This window comes from Thamnophis sirtalis, unplaced genomic scaffold (genome assembly GCF_051295495.1).
Source record: "Thamnophis sirtalis isolate CommonGarterSnake01/CBP01778 unplaced genomic scaffold, rThaSir2_p1.2 scaffold_2, whole genome shotgun sequence".
Lineage (NCBI taxonomy): Eukaryota > Metazoa > Chordata > Lepidosauria > Squamata > Natricidae > Thamnophis > Thamnophis sirtalis.
The window spans coordinates 88,056,496-88,069,278 of NW_028261382.1; the positions used below are offsets into that span (position 1 = coordinate 88,056,496).

At 41.1% G+C, this 12,783-nt stretch overlaps 1 long non-coding RNA gene across 2 annotated transcripts in view; it reads left to right on the forward strand.

Annotated features, from left to right (window-relative positions):
* Nucleotides 1-2,642, forward strand: part of LOC148048986 (uncharacterized) — a 75,669-nt gene extending 73,027 nt beyond the window's left edge. For both annotated transcript variants that reach the window (XR_015695572.1, XR_015695571.1), the window contains exon 3: nucleotides 456-2,642. This is a non-coding gene — a long non-coding RNA (uncharacterized LOC148048986). The remainder of the gene's footprint in view (nucleotides 1-455) is intronic.
* The last annotated feature ends 10,141 nt before the right edge of the window (nucleotides 2,643-12,783 follow it).

Here is a 12,783-nt window from a genome sequence, read left to right on the forward strand (position 1 = left end):
CTATACTCTTCTGTACATTTACACAACAAAAGTTCTCATCTTTTTCTTTCCATGGTTTTGTCTAATCCAACCATGACTCTTAACTCTATGCCTTTCTCATGAACCATTTGCTTTTTTATCATTTACTTCTTTTGCAATTTATTTCCTCTACTTCACTGAATCGCCTTAATTTACTTCTGTATTCATTCCACAATACAAACTCTTGACCTTATCCCTTGTTGTTCTATCACACAAAGAGTTTACCCACGCCTTTCCCATCTGTTTAGCTTCCTGGGGTGTCCCAGCCAGGTGTCCCAACTTTCAGTTCCGTAGAGCAAAATAGGCAAAATCCTACTCTTATTACACTCACTTTCTCTTTTCATGACATATAAGGGAGCCCAAACTTCTTGTCTAACTTTCTATCAGCATTTGAATATGTTAAAATGTGTCATCCCGTCTTTTGTACATTTTACCAGGTGCCATGGCCAGCTCGGCCTCTGATAAGGAGACCAAGAATGAACATCCCAGAAAACCCGGTTGAACTGCTGCCTGAGTTGCTGAAGGATTAGGATGTTGTGATGCCCAGAAAATAAGAGATCCAAGCTGGTGCTGGTACTCTAAGGAGCCTGAGCAAGGACATTCTGAAAGGCTCTTCTCAAGAAAGAAGCCTCATTCTCCCAAATAAGCACCACTGGGGCTGCTTCTGTCTAAAAGTACAAGTCTCCCACCATCTCATTTTCACCACCTGATAAGTTAGGGCCAATCTCATTCCCACTTACAATTACATAACTTTCATCAGCTTTTCCCAAGTTCTAAAGGGAAACAGGTTGTGGGCTGCGAGCATGAAATTTCATTTTTCTTTATTTGTTTGTTTAATTTCTATAGCAGTCCGTCTCAGCTAATTGATTCTGGGCAGAGAACTCTTCTAAAATGCATGTGTGTTGTTCCCCTCCACCACCACCCCCATCATAAATTCTCAAGATAACTAGTGACTAGTGGCTTCCCTCAATTATCTCCTCCCATTTACATGAAAGCTGCCCCTCCCTCGAGAATCTGGTTCACACTCACATCTTCTATGCCTGGTGTGGAAGGAGCAGATGCATTTCCCTTTACTCGGCCTCTTTCTCCTCGTAAGGCTCCCTCCATCCCAGAGATGAACTCTTCCTGCTCATCTTGATTGTCACCTAACTCCTGCAAGGCCGGCAGTTGCCAAAGTCATATGGATTCATATATATTGGAAACATCACACGGATTATGGAGTGTTCACATCTATTCCTGCTTCCCAGAGCATTACATGTCCCAAATTTGTTGAAATGATCTGCAAGGACCTTCCCAAAGATGTGTTCCCTTTGTTTTTATGTCTTTTATGTACTTATCCCACCTTCTACCATTTCTGCATGCAATTTTGTTCCTTTGAAAATTTCAGTGTTTAAGTTGTTCTTAAATGTTTTTTTAATTAATTTAAGTAACATCTTTATTTCAGTTAGAAATAAGAAAGTAGGATTACAGTGGATCTGCAGGTTGAACATTGCCTGTCTACTGTGTCCTGGTTTCTCTCTGGTCTGTGCCTGACATAGAAGTCGCTGAGCTCTAATTGGCTGAGGAGAAACCAGCACCAGTACATAAGGAGCTGTCAAAGGCTGACAGCTGCTGCTTCTGTTGTAAGGCTGCATTGAGAGAAACAGGCAAGTCTGAAAGTACAAGTCTCCCACCATCTCATTTTCGTCACCTGAATCTCCCATTTACCATTACATAACTCTTTCCCCAAATTCTAAGGGGAAACAGGCTGTAGGCCGAAAACATAAAATTTTATTATTATTTTTTAATTTATTTGTTTAATATCTATAGCAATCCATCTCTAATTGATTCTGGGCTGTGAATCTTCTAAAACATATGTGTGTTGTTGCCCTTCCCACCCACCCCCACTCCCATAAATTCTCTAGATAACTAGTCCTTCCCATTATAATAACGTCAGGTGGGAAGGAAGGAAGGGTTAGTCCATAGATTTCGTTTAGACATTTTCTTTCAGAAACACCATCTCCCCCAAAATTTGAATTCTGCCCTCATCCCAAAATGTGCCTGTCCTCGTGTACCTTTTATGAAAATGGAACAGTCCCCCAAACATTGTTCATATGGTTATTCTAAAACTAAGGGGTGACAGGGAATAATGAAGAAAAGAGAGTCTTATTTCATGTGTCTCTGGTAAGGGAACAGTTTTCTAAAGTCAATCTAAAATGGGGAGAGCTTTCCACCATCTATTTAAGTCATTGTTTAGTGTGGAGGGAGGCCATCTTGTATGTGGACATATAAAATTCTGCCTTCGGTTGATATTTCAACCTAAAAACCTAAATTTGGGTTACTGGCAACCTAAAACCAAAAAGTAAACCAGCCGGAATAATCACAAAGTGAAATACATCCTGGTGTTCAAACAAATGTCTGGTGCTCTCTCAAGCCACTTTTTATATGCACAATATGAAATGCAGCTGAACTTTCATGGAGTTGGAATCATGAGTTGATATGTAAGGATCTAAAGTACAGTTCTGCTTTAACTACCTACCTCCATACTGGTTAAGTGCTAAATAAATTGTGGTGTCCTGTTTGCAATGTTGTTGATGGTCTGACAGAATAAAGAGAGCAATAGAAACAGTATTTTAGAGACAGACTATTAGGGTTCAAATCATTTGTATGTTTATTTAACAGAATGCTTAGAATTCCATGTATGCAAAGTGTTTCAGTGGGAAAGTCCATGGAAATTTGGATTCCTTCCCCAGCTGCTGAATCCACTCCATCTATCAACCCAATCAGGAATTGGAGTCAGTGTTGCCCTGGAAAGGAAACAATGAAAAGAAGTTATCAACAGTAGATTTTTCAGTAGTGTGTGTAATCGCTATGTGATCTTCTTTGACAATTGAGTGTGGCAATGCTCACATAACCATTTTCAAGAACAACTCTAAAAACAAAAAACAACTTTTAGGGCACGTCTTTATGAAAGTTCTTTTTGAGTGTTTTTAACATTCTAAATGTTTACTGATTGATCCCAATAACGAGCTCCAGTTTCTCCTATTGCTAGTACAGAACCTAGATTGCAAAGTACTTACCAGTGATTTTACATTCTTTTAGGCATTCTTCTTTAGTTAAGAAGTTGTTTTCATTCCCTCCACATCCACTATAAAGAAACATTGTACAGGTCCCAGTTACTGTGTCGAAAAAAAAGCGAATAGTAGGTGTTGCGCATGATCCTAGTTTGGGGAGAAATGTGCATTTCTCGGGAAATAGTACTGAAATTGAAAAGAGGTAAATAAGACAGACTGTCCTTTTTAAGGAAGTCTAGAAGATCATCACATAAAAATATATTGTGTTCAGACTCCAGAGTACAGGGTAACGTGTTTATCTTCAAGGGTGTCAAATTGGCGGCCCACGGGCCAGATACATCATGTGCAGGCCATGCCCATCACAGCTTCGCAAAGGGAAGACGTCACAATACATCACATAATGACAATGTGATGCAGGAATTTGACACCCGTGATCTACTGGGAAACTAGATCCTGTGAAATCTGCTCCAAATGTCAGAAAAAGCGAAAACAATTTCCCTGCCTTAACATAGTGAGAACACCCAAATTTGCGTCATTGCCAATTGCCATTAGAAGCCATGTAAGTGCAGCCTGGCAGATAGCCCTCAAACAACTGAAGACCAGCTGGGCAGACACAAGTTTCTGTACCCCTAAGAAGAGGCAGCAGGCCCCCATTCCTGAAATCAGCCTGCTGGGATGGACTGAGAATATCATCAGGGAGAGGTTTCCTCCCATTGGCTTGAAGGTTAGAGCTTGTATTCCAAGAGACAGAAGGAGTAAGCCTTTCTGGAGCTGGGCATTCAACGCTTGGAGGGGGCACCTGGAAGGGGGGGAGTGTCCATTCCCTTTCCCCCTCTTCCAACCACTTCACATGGACCTTCCCTTCGCCCAGATTTAAGTATTTATACAGTCTACTTAGGGTGGGTTTCCAAAACTGAATTTTTATTGTCTTTCTATAAAGATTGTGTAAAAAATTAGCACTCACCCTTCTCCTAGAAGAATGAAATATTATAGGAAATGTTAAAAAGGCAGAATATTATACCTCCCTGGATGAGAAAAGGAGAAACATGCTCTTGGAAAGCAGTCCCCGCCTTTGTTGATAGCCCCAGAAAGACTGGTGCCAACCTATCTACAAGACAAAAGGCTGGGCCAGCTTATCTACAAGACAAAAGACCTTCACCCTCAGGACATGCTAGGATTAGCCCTCACTCAAGATCCAAACTGGGACAAAGCCATTAAGCCCAATATTAATTGCCCAACACCCTTTCAGAGCACAGCCCTCTTCATTACATCATCACCCAGCAAGATTCAACAAAGCCTGGGACTCAAGTCAATCTGTAAAGTTACCCCTGCATGGTTCCATGGGAGTCTGACAACCAATCAGAATACCTGCCCTTACACAGGAACAGGAAGCTGCAAGGCAAGGTCCTCCCTCCCCCCTCTCTCCCTCCCTCCCTCCCTCCCTCCTCAAGTGCCAGGACCTCAAACCATGTGGTCCCATCCACCATTAAACCATCTTTCCAAACAGCCTCCATGTTTCCAGTGTCTTTCTCCCCACTTGGAACTGAACTCAGATGGACATTTTTTCCAACAATTTAAACCAAGTAGGTCTCTATAATTTTGCTCAATAGCAGGAATTATGAACCCTCGCATACAAAGGGGGACAGCGGTGGTGGAGGAAATAGGATGAGATAGGACAAATGCCAGTATAGTCAAAAAATGCCAGGTCTATGAGAGAGAGTGAGCCAGACAAATTCTCAAAAGTGAATAACTATAGAAAAAAAGGCCCAGTCTATGGGTAGGTCCGCAGAGATAGAAGTCTCACTCCAAATGCTGCAAGAAAATTCATTGGCACTTGAATGCAGAATAGCAGGATATTGGCAGAAAACATTTTCATGCTTTAAATAGAATATAATACATTTTCCTTCATGAAGCATTGCAAAGCAATATGGATAAAAGCATTTCCAGGCATTATATCACATGTTAGAACTGACATTTCCTGTGAAGGATATATATAACTTCCTTTCATTTTCCAGTATTTTGCTTTATTAATTAAGTGCAGAAATCCTCACAGAATGCTGCAAGAAAAAACAAGAAAGCCGCCTTTCTGGTAGTTCTTTAGGAATTACTATTTTTTATTTCTGCATGTCACCCCTAATTATTCTTTTCTTTAGACTAGCCAGACCCAAAACCTTCAACAGTTTTTCAGATGTTTTAGTCTCCAGGATTTTGATCATCTTTTTTTCCCAAAGTCTCAACATCTTTTTGTAGTATGGTGACCAATAATGTAGTATTGGTTGTAGTATGCAAGGTGTGGTCTTACTAGGGTTTGTAAAGCATCACTAATAATTTACGTGATCTTGATTCTATGCCTCTGTTTATATAACTCAGGATTATATTAGCTTTTTTTTGGCTGCTGCTGCACATTGCTAGCTCATATTCAAATGGTCATCCGCTAGGACTCCAAGGTCCCTCTGTTTTTGAGTCATGTCTCACTTAATCTATACTTATACCTTTGATTTTTCCTGCCTAAATGTAAAGCTTTGCTTTTCTCCATATTAAAATTCATTTTGTTGCATGGGGCCCATTGTTCCAGTCTGTCAATATCTTTTTGGAACTGGAATTTATCTTCTGGGGTATTGGCTATTCCCACCAATTTAGTATCATCTGAAAATTTGATGAGTTCTCCTTCTTTTCCCTCATCTTGGTCATTTATAAAGATATTGAAGAGATTTGAGATCAATGATTGTAGACAAGAGTGATATGTTATTTGTTTTAATGGTTATGACAAGGCAAAGATGAACGTTTCTACCTTACCAGAATTTTGACATGTAGCTCTGCATTGATACCAATATACAAAGTTGTTTTTATTTCCTCGACATCCGCCATAAGTGAATGCCTCACAGTGCCCAGTTGCTGCATTAAAATAAAAACTAGGAAACCGAGCTTTGCACCGTCCTACTTTTGCAGGAAGATTACATAGCTGTGGATATGTACCTGAAAATGTAAAGAGGAAAATAAGATGGACTGTCCCCCTTAAGAAAACCCGGAAGATCATTGCATGAATATATATTGTATTCTGACTCCAGACTACGGGGCAAAATGAATATTTGAGCATTTACTGGAAAAGTAGATCCTAAGCAATCAGCTCCAAAGGTCAGAAAAAGTTAAACCTAATATAGTGATAATACTCAAATTTGAGTCATTGCCAATTGCCATTAGAATCCCTCAAATAACAGAAGACCAGCTTGTACTGAAGCTGCTGTACCCCTAAGGAGGAACCAGGTCCCAAATCCTGAAATTCTAGACTTTTGGCATGAACTGAAAGGGTCATCAAAGAGAGGTTTCCTCCCATTTACTTGAAGGTTAGGGCTTGTATTGCAATAGACAGAGGGACAAACCTCTTCCAGAGCTGGCATTCAACACTTGAAGGAGGGGCATCTGGAATTGGTAGGTAGGCGTCCATTCCCTTTCCTCATCTTGTAAAGATATCACATGGACCTTCTCTTCAACTAGGTTTAAGTACTTGTGGAAAATTCATATATTGTTCACTTTCCAGTTCCCAAATACATTGCTCTGCATGTTGGTATGGCTCAAAAACCATAGGGACTCAACGATAGTGAGAGGAATCTTTGACCACCACATTACAAAAAATATACTGAGACTTTGGAAAAGATACAAAGAAAGATTTGGGTTTGGATAGTCTAGAGAAAAGAAGGACTAGGGGTGGCAGTATTTCAGTATTTGAGAGGCTGCCATAAAGAGGAGGGGGTCAATTTATTTTCCAAAGCACCAGACGGCAGGACAAGAAGCAAACATTCAAGGAGAGAAAGAACCTGAAATTAAGGAGAAACTTCCTAGCAGTGATGTCAATTAACCAGTGGAGCAGCTTGCCTTCATAGGTTCTGGGTGCTTCATCACTGTAGGTTGTTAAGAAGAGACTAGACAGTCACTTGTTTGAAATGGTATAAAGTATCCTGCTTGAGCAGGGGGGCTGGACTAGAAGACCTCCTAGGTCCCTTACAGATCTATTCTGGTTCTGATTCATCTGCTGCTTATTGATGTACAAAAAAGAGTAGCGAAGGTTTTAGGAAGACTATATTATTAATAGGAAAGCTTTTTTTTTTTTTTGCATATTAGCGGACCATTGGAAAGATTTCACTTTCTTCCTTACCATGACTTTGACATTCTGTTATGCATTCGTTTAAAGATATGAAGTTGTTGTCATTGCCTCCACATCCGCTATAAAGGAACATCATACAAGTCTTGATTCTTGTGTTGAAAAAGTAGCGAGGTAGCTGGTCTACACATAGTCCTATTTTAGGGGTATGTGTACATTTCCTGGGATATACATCTGAAAGTGAAAACAAGAAAATAAGACAGACTGTCCCTTTTAAGGAAATCCAGAATATCGTCTCATGAAAATATACTGTATTCTAACTCCAGAGTCCAGGGCAACGTGAATATTTGAGCATTTGCTGGAAAAGTAAATCCTGAGCAATCTGCTCCAAATATCAGAAAAAGTGAAAACACTTTGTGTCCCCTAACATAGTGAGAACACTCAAAGATGAGTCATTCCCAATTGCCATTAGAAGCCCTGCAAGGAACTGAAGTTCAGCCTGGCAGACACAAGCTCATCTACCCCTAAGTAGAATCACCAGACCCCCCCCCCTTCCTCCTCCATTTCTGAGACCCCAGACTTCTGGGAAGGATTGAAGTCATTAGGGAGCACTTTCATCCCTTTTCCTTGAAGGTTAGGACCGGTATTTCGGCAGATAGAGGAGAAACCCTTTCTGGAGCTGAGCATTCAACACTGGAAGGAAGGGCATCTGGAAGTGGAGAGTTAGTGGGGCCATTCTCTTTTCTCCTCTTCCAAAGACTTCACATATACTTTCTCTTCAACCAGATTGCTTAGGGTTGAAAAAATCATTTGTTGTTTATATATCAGCTCCCAAATACATTGTTCCTTGTTGATGTATAAAAAAACAGTAGGTGTAGGTTTTCCAAAGAATGTATTATTCATAGGAAAGCTAATGAAAGGAAATAAAACAAAAAAATATTTTAACTTTTTAAAACTTTGTCAGAATGTCCATTTCCCCAAAATTTGAATAATGGTGACATCCCACAATAGCAATAGCAATAGCAATAGCAGTAGACTTATATACCGCTTCATAGGGCTTTCAGCCCTCTCTAAGCGGTTTACAGAGAGTCAGCATATTGCCCCCAACAATCTGGGTCCTCATTTTACCCACCTCGGAAGGATGGAAGGCTGAGTCAACCCTGAGCCGGTGAGATTTGAACCGCTGAACTGCTGATCTAGCAGTAGCCTGCAGTGCTGCATTTAACCACTGCGCCACCTTGGCTGGTTACCCCTCAATTAAGGACCGACTGAAATACTGCAGAAAAGGAACTTTTATTCTGTTTGTTTCAGATGATCCAGTCCAGAAACTGGCTTCGTAAAATAAATCCCATTTGTTAAGAGTCCTTCCAACATCCAACTCTTTTGTTAATGTTGGAAGAAAAAGGGACATTTTCATGCAGATTGCATGTAGGTATGGAGGGGGAAAAAAGTCTTTATTTACCTACCTACAGAACAGGCATCCTGAAAGCAGAAAATTAGCAGTCCAAAAGTCAGCAGCGTGCAGTTCAAATGAACCGTGGTGATGAAAACAAGTGTCTGATGCGGAGTTGAGCCATTTTATTAATTATGCAACAGTGAAGTACACCTGGGCATTCATGGGGTTGGAACACCAAGGTCCAGTTCCCCAAAATCTGAATAATATTTCACAGTTGAAAATAGTTACTCCAAGGACCGATTTGGAATGCCACAGAACAGATAGTTTTATTAGGAGTCGATAAGTTTTATTAGAACGAGGAGTTGACTTTTTAGAAGTTTATTGATTGTTCATGTAGCTGGAACAAAGAGGTCATAAGTAGCAATCCTGAGTACAGTTCTACCTATCATCCATAAGCAGCTCTATATAGGATATGGCAAACTCTTATTACAGTTATTTTTTCTTATTTTGTGACAGACCGGCAAGCCCAAACTTCTGTCCAACTTTCTACCAGCATTTGAATGTGTTAAAATTTGTTATCCCATCTTTCATACACATTTTACAATGTGCCACGTCCAGCTTGCCCTCTGATAAAGAGACCAACAATGAGCATTCCAGAAAACCCGTATGAACTGTCCTCTCCTCCTCCCCCACCATAAATTCTCAAGATAACTAGTGGCGTCCCTCAATTATCTCCTCCCATTTACGTGAAAGCTGCCCCTCCCTCGGGAATCTGGTTCACACTCACATCTTTTATGCCTGCTGTGGAAGGAGCAGATGCACTCTCCCTTACTAGGCCTTGGAAACATCACACCAATTATGGAGTGTTCACATCTATTCCTGCTTCCCCGAGCATTACATGTCACACATTTGTTGAAAAGATCTGCAAGGACATTCCCAAAGATGTGTTCCCTTTGTTTTTATGTCTTTTATGTACTTATCCCACCTCTACCATTTCGCCATGTAATTTTATTCCTTTAAAAAATTTCAGTTTTTAAGTTGTTCTTAAATGTTTGATTTTTGAACTAATTTGAGAAACATCTTTATTTCAGTTAGAAATAAGAAAGTAGAATTACAGTGGATCTGCAGGTTGAACATTACCTGTCCCTTCTGTTATAATAATGTGGGAGGGAGGGAGGGTGGGTTTGTCCATAGATTTGGTCTGAGTTATGCCATCATCCCCAACGTCTCCCTCCTCATCTTACTAAACGCCTTCCTTGAAAATGGAACAATCATACAAGCATTGTTCATACTGTCCTTTATGCTTATCCCAAAGTAAGAGATGACTGGGAATAATGCATCTCTGGGTATCCATTCCGGTGAATAGTTTTCTAAAGTCAATCTAACATATGGGAAGGGAACTTTCCACCATCTATTCTGTTCAATGTCATCATTCGTTGGTGTGGAGGGAGGCAAGATTGTGGATACACAGGTATCCACAACCTACAATTGAGCCCCAAATTTATGTTGCTAAGTGAGAAATTTGTTAAGTGAATTTGCCCCATTTTATGACTTTTCTTGCCACGTTTGTTAAGTGAATCCCTGCGGTTAAATTAACAACCAAGTTGTTAATGAATCTGCTTTCCCCATTGACTTTGCTTGTCAGAAGGTTACAAAAGGTGATCCCATGACCCTGGAAAACTGCAATGGTCATAAATGTGAGTCAGTGGTCAAGCATCCGAGTGTAAGTCGTGACCATGAGATCGTAAGTCTGAAAGGATGTCATGAGTCACTTTTTTCAGTGCCATTGTAACTTTGGACGGTCACTAAGCAAACTGTTGTAAGTAGCGGACTACCTATGCACAACTGGTTGGAAAAGGTACCCAAATTTTGTTTGGAGGCAACCTAAAATCATAAAGTGAAGAACTCCAAATGAGCATGCAGTAAAATACTGGTGTTGAAAACAAGGGTCTGGTGCTCAGTCAAGCCACTTTTTATACACACTATAGTAGGAGTCCCCAACCATTGAGAACCAGGCTGCACAAGCACTGGCCAAACAGCTAAAACTCCATTCCTGTAGAAAACACCCTCAGGGAACCAGTAAGGTAGACCAGTAAGCATTCCATGCAACAGCCAGAACTGCAGAACAAAGGACCTCACCAGAGACAGTCACATCTATCCTGGATGAGCCCCCACTTGTAATGCTACCCCCAGAAGGACTGCAAGAGTTTAGCTTCCTCTGTCCCTTTCCCCTTGAGTGCTTGTCGTCTTTTGACTCACAGCCACTGATGTAGCATCTCTGGACCTCTCGTTCCAATTGTTTGCTCAGTCACCTCTACTCACAACCCACTATCCTTCAACAATAGCTATCTCAAAAGAGTTGCGTGTGAGAGAGGAAGGTCAAGCAAATATTCCTGTCATGTTTGGAGAGAAAAGACAGGTCTTATCCACCTACCTTTAGAAGAGACATCCTGAAAGTAGAACATGAGCAATCCAAAAGTGAGGAGCATGCTTTTCGAATTCTTCAATGTCCCGAAAGGAATAATCCAATTTTGAGTTGAGCCATTTTATAGTGTCCAGTAGGGAAGTAGACGTGGGCATTCATGTAGTTGGAACAAGGAGGTCATACCTAGGGACCCTGAGTACAGTTCCCCCAATCATCCATATAGAGTGTAGCAAATGAGTAACAAATTGTACCCGAATTAAATTGAAGGAACGAGGAAAGATATGAAAGGACAGAGCTAGCCTGATTCTGCACCAGCTGCCGCTCTTATACAACCATTTTTTTCCTTACTTCGTGCCATACAGTCAAGGACAAACTACCATCCATCTTTCTACCAGCATTTCAATAGGGTTAATTTTTAAACATGCATCATCCCATATTTAATACATGTTTTACCAAGTCTCATAGCCAGCCCAACCTCTTATGAGGAGAACTAACAATGTGCCCCGTTCCAGAGTAGCTGGGTGAAAGGCTGCATGAGCTGCTGCAGGAGGAGTAGGTTATGCTGCCCAACAACCAGGAGACTCAGCTGGTGCTAGTGTTGCTCTCTGAAGATGAGGAGTTGGAGCAAGGGCTCATCGGTGGCAGAGCAGAGCAGAGCAGGATCATTTCGCAAGGCTCCTTGCAAAAAAGGAACCTCATTCTTCCAAATAAGCAAAACCAGGGCTGCTTCTATTTAAGAAGATTCTATGTGGCTTGCCCCCTGCCTTGAAATCTTGTGACTTTGATTCTGGGCTGATACCCCCAAGTAAATCAGATAAGAGAGTTTATTCTACTTTTTTTTTTTCTAAAGCTACATTAAGAGAATCTTGCAAGTCTAAAAGTACAAATCTTCCACTGGCTCATTTTAACCAGCTGATAATTTAGGGCAAAATCTCCTGTAAGTTTCTTTCTCTGTTATTCAGCTACGGGCTTCCCCTTGCTTTTATTTGACCCTAAGCTAGGAAACACGTCTTCCCCTGATTCCCCCATGTCATTTCCCATATACTGCTATATCAGCTTCATCCACCCCTCCCAAATTCCCAGCAATAACAGGTCGTGGGCTTTGGGAATGAAACTTTGCTTCGCTTCGCTTCGCTTTTATAGCAGTACGTCTCAACCAACATGACTCTGGGCTGTGAACAGTTCTAAAATGTAGATCTGTAGATGCCCTCTTCGCCTGGTAGCTCCTCAAGATCACAAGTCGCATCCATAAATTATCTTCTCCAATTTACGTGACAGCTGCCCATCCCTTGGGAATCTGTGGATTTGAAGGTGCTGGAGAAGAGAAGGAAACAGGCTGTTTGTCAGGCCTGCAGTTTTCTTTTGGATCTTTGGCCTGCTACACTTTCTATTATTCTACTATTCCTTTTTCTATTGTGGGAAAAATAGAAGGGGGGATTGTATGAAATTACCTACTGTGTAGCCAAAACAAAATTCTTTCTAGAAAGCCAAGGTCATCCTTTGTCTTTACACTTCTGCACCTGACTGGAACTGGATGGGTGGAACTGCCAGCATGGCAATGGGAGATTGGACCATGTGATGGAGTTGTGAGTGGGGGGGGGGGGCAAGATCTTGAACTTTCATGTAGGTGAGGAAAACCTGGAAGCTTTCAGATTCGGATTTTCCCAGATGTGCCAACATGGCTCTGTTAATAAATTGGAACTTTGAGCAATACTTTGCTTTGGATTCTGATTTCCTTTTGAATGTTATTTGGAACCCTGTTGTGGCCCAGCAGGAGTCATTGGAGCTGCCA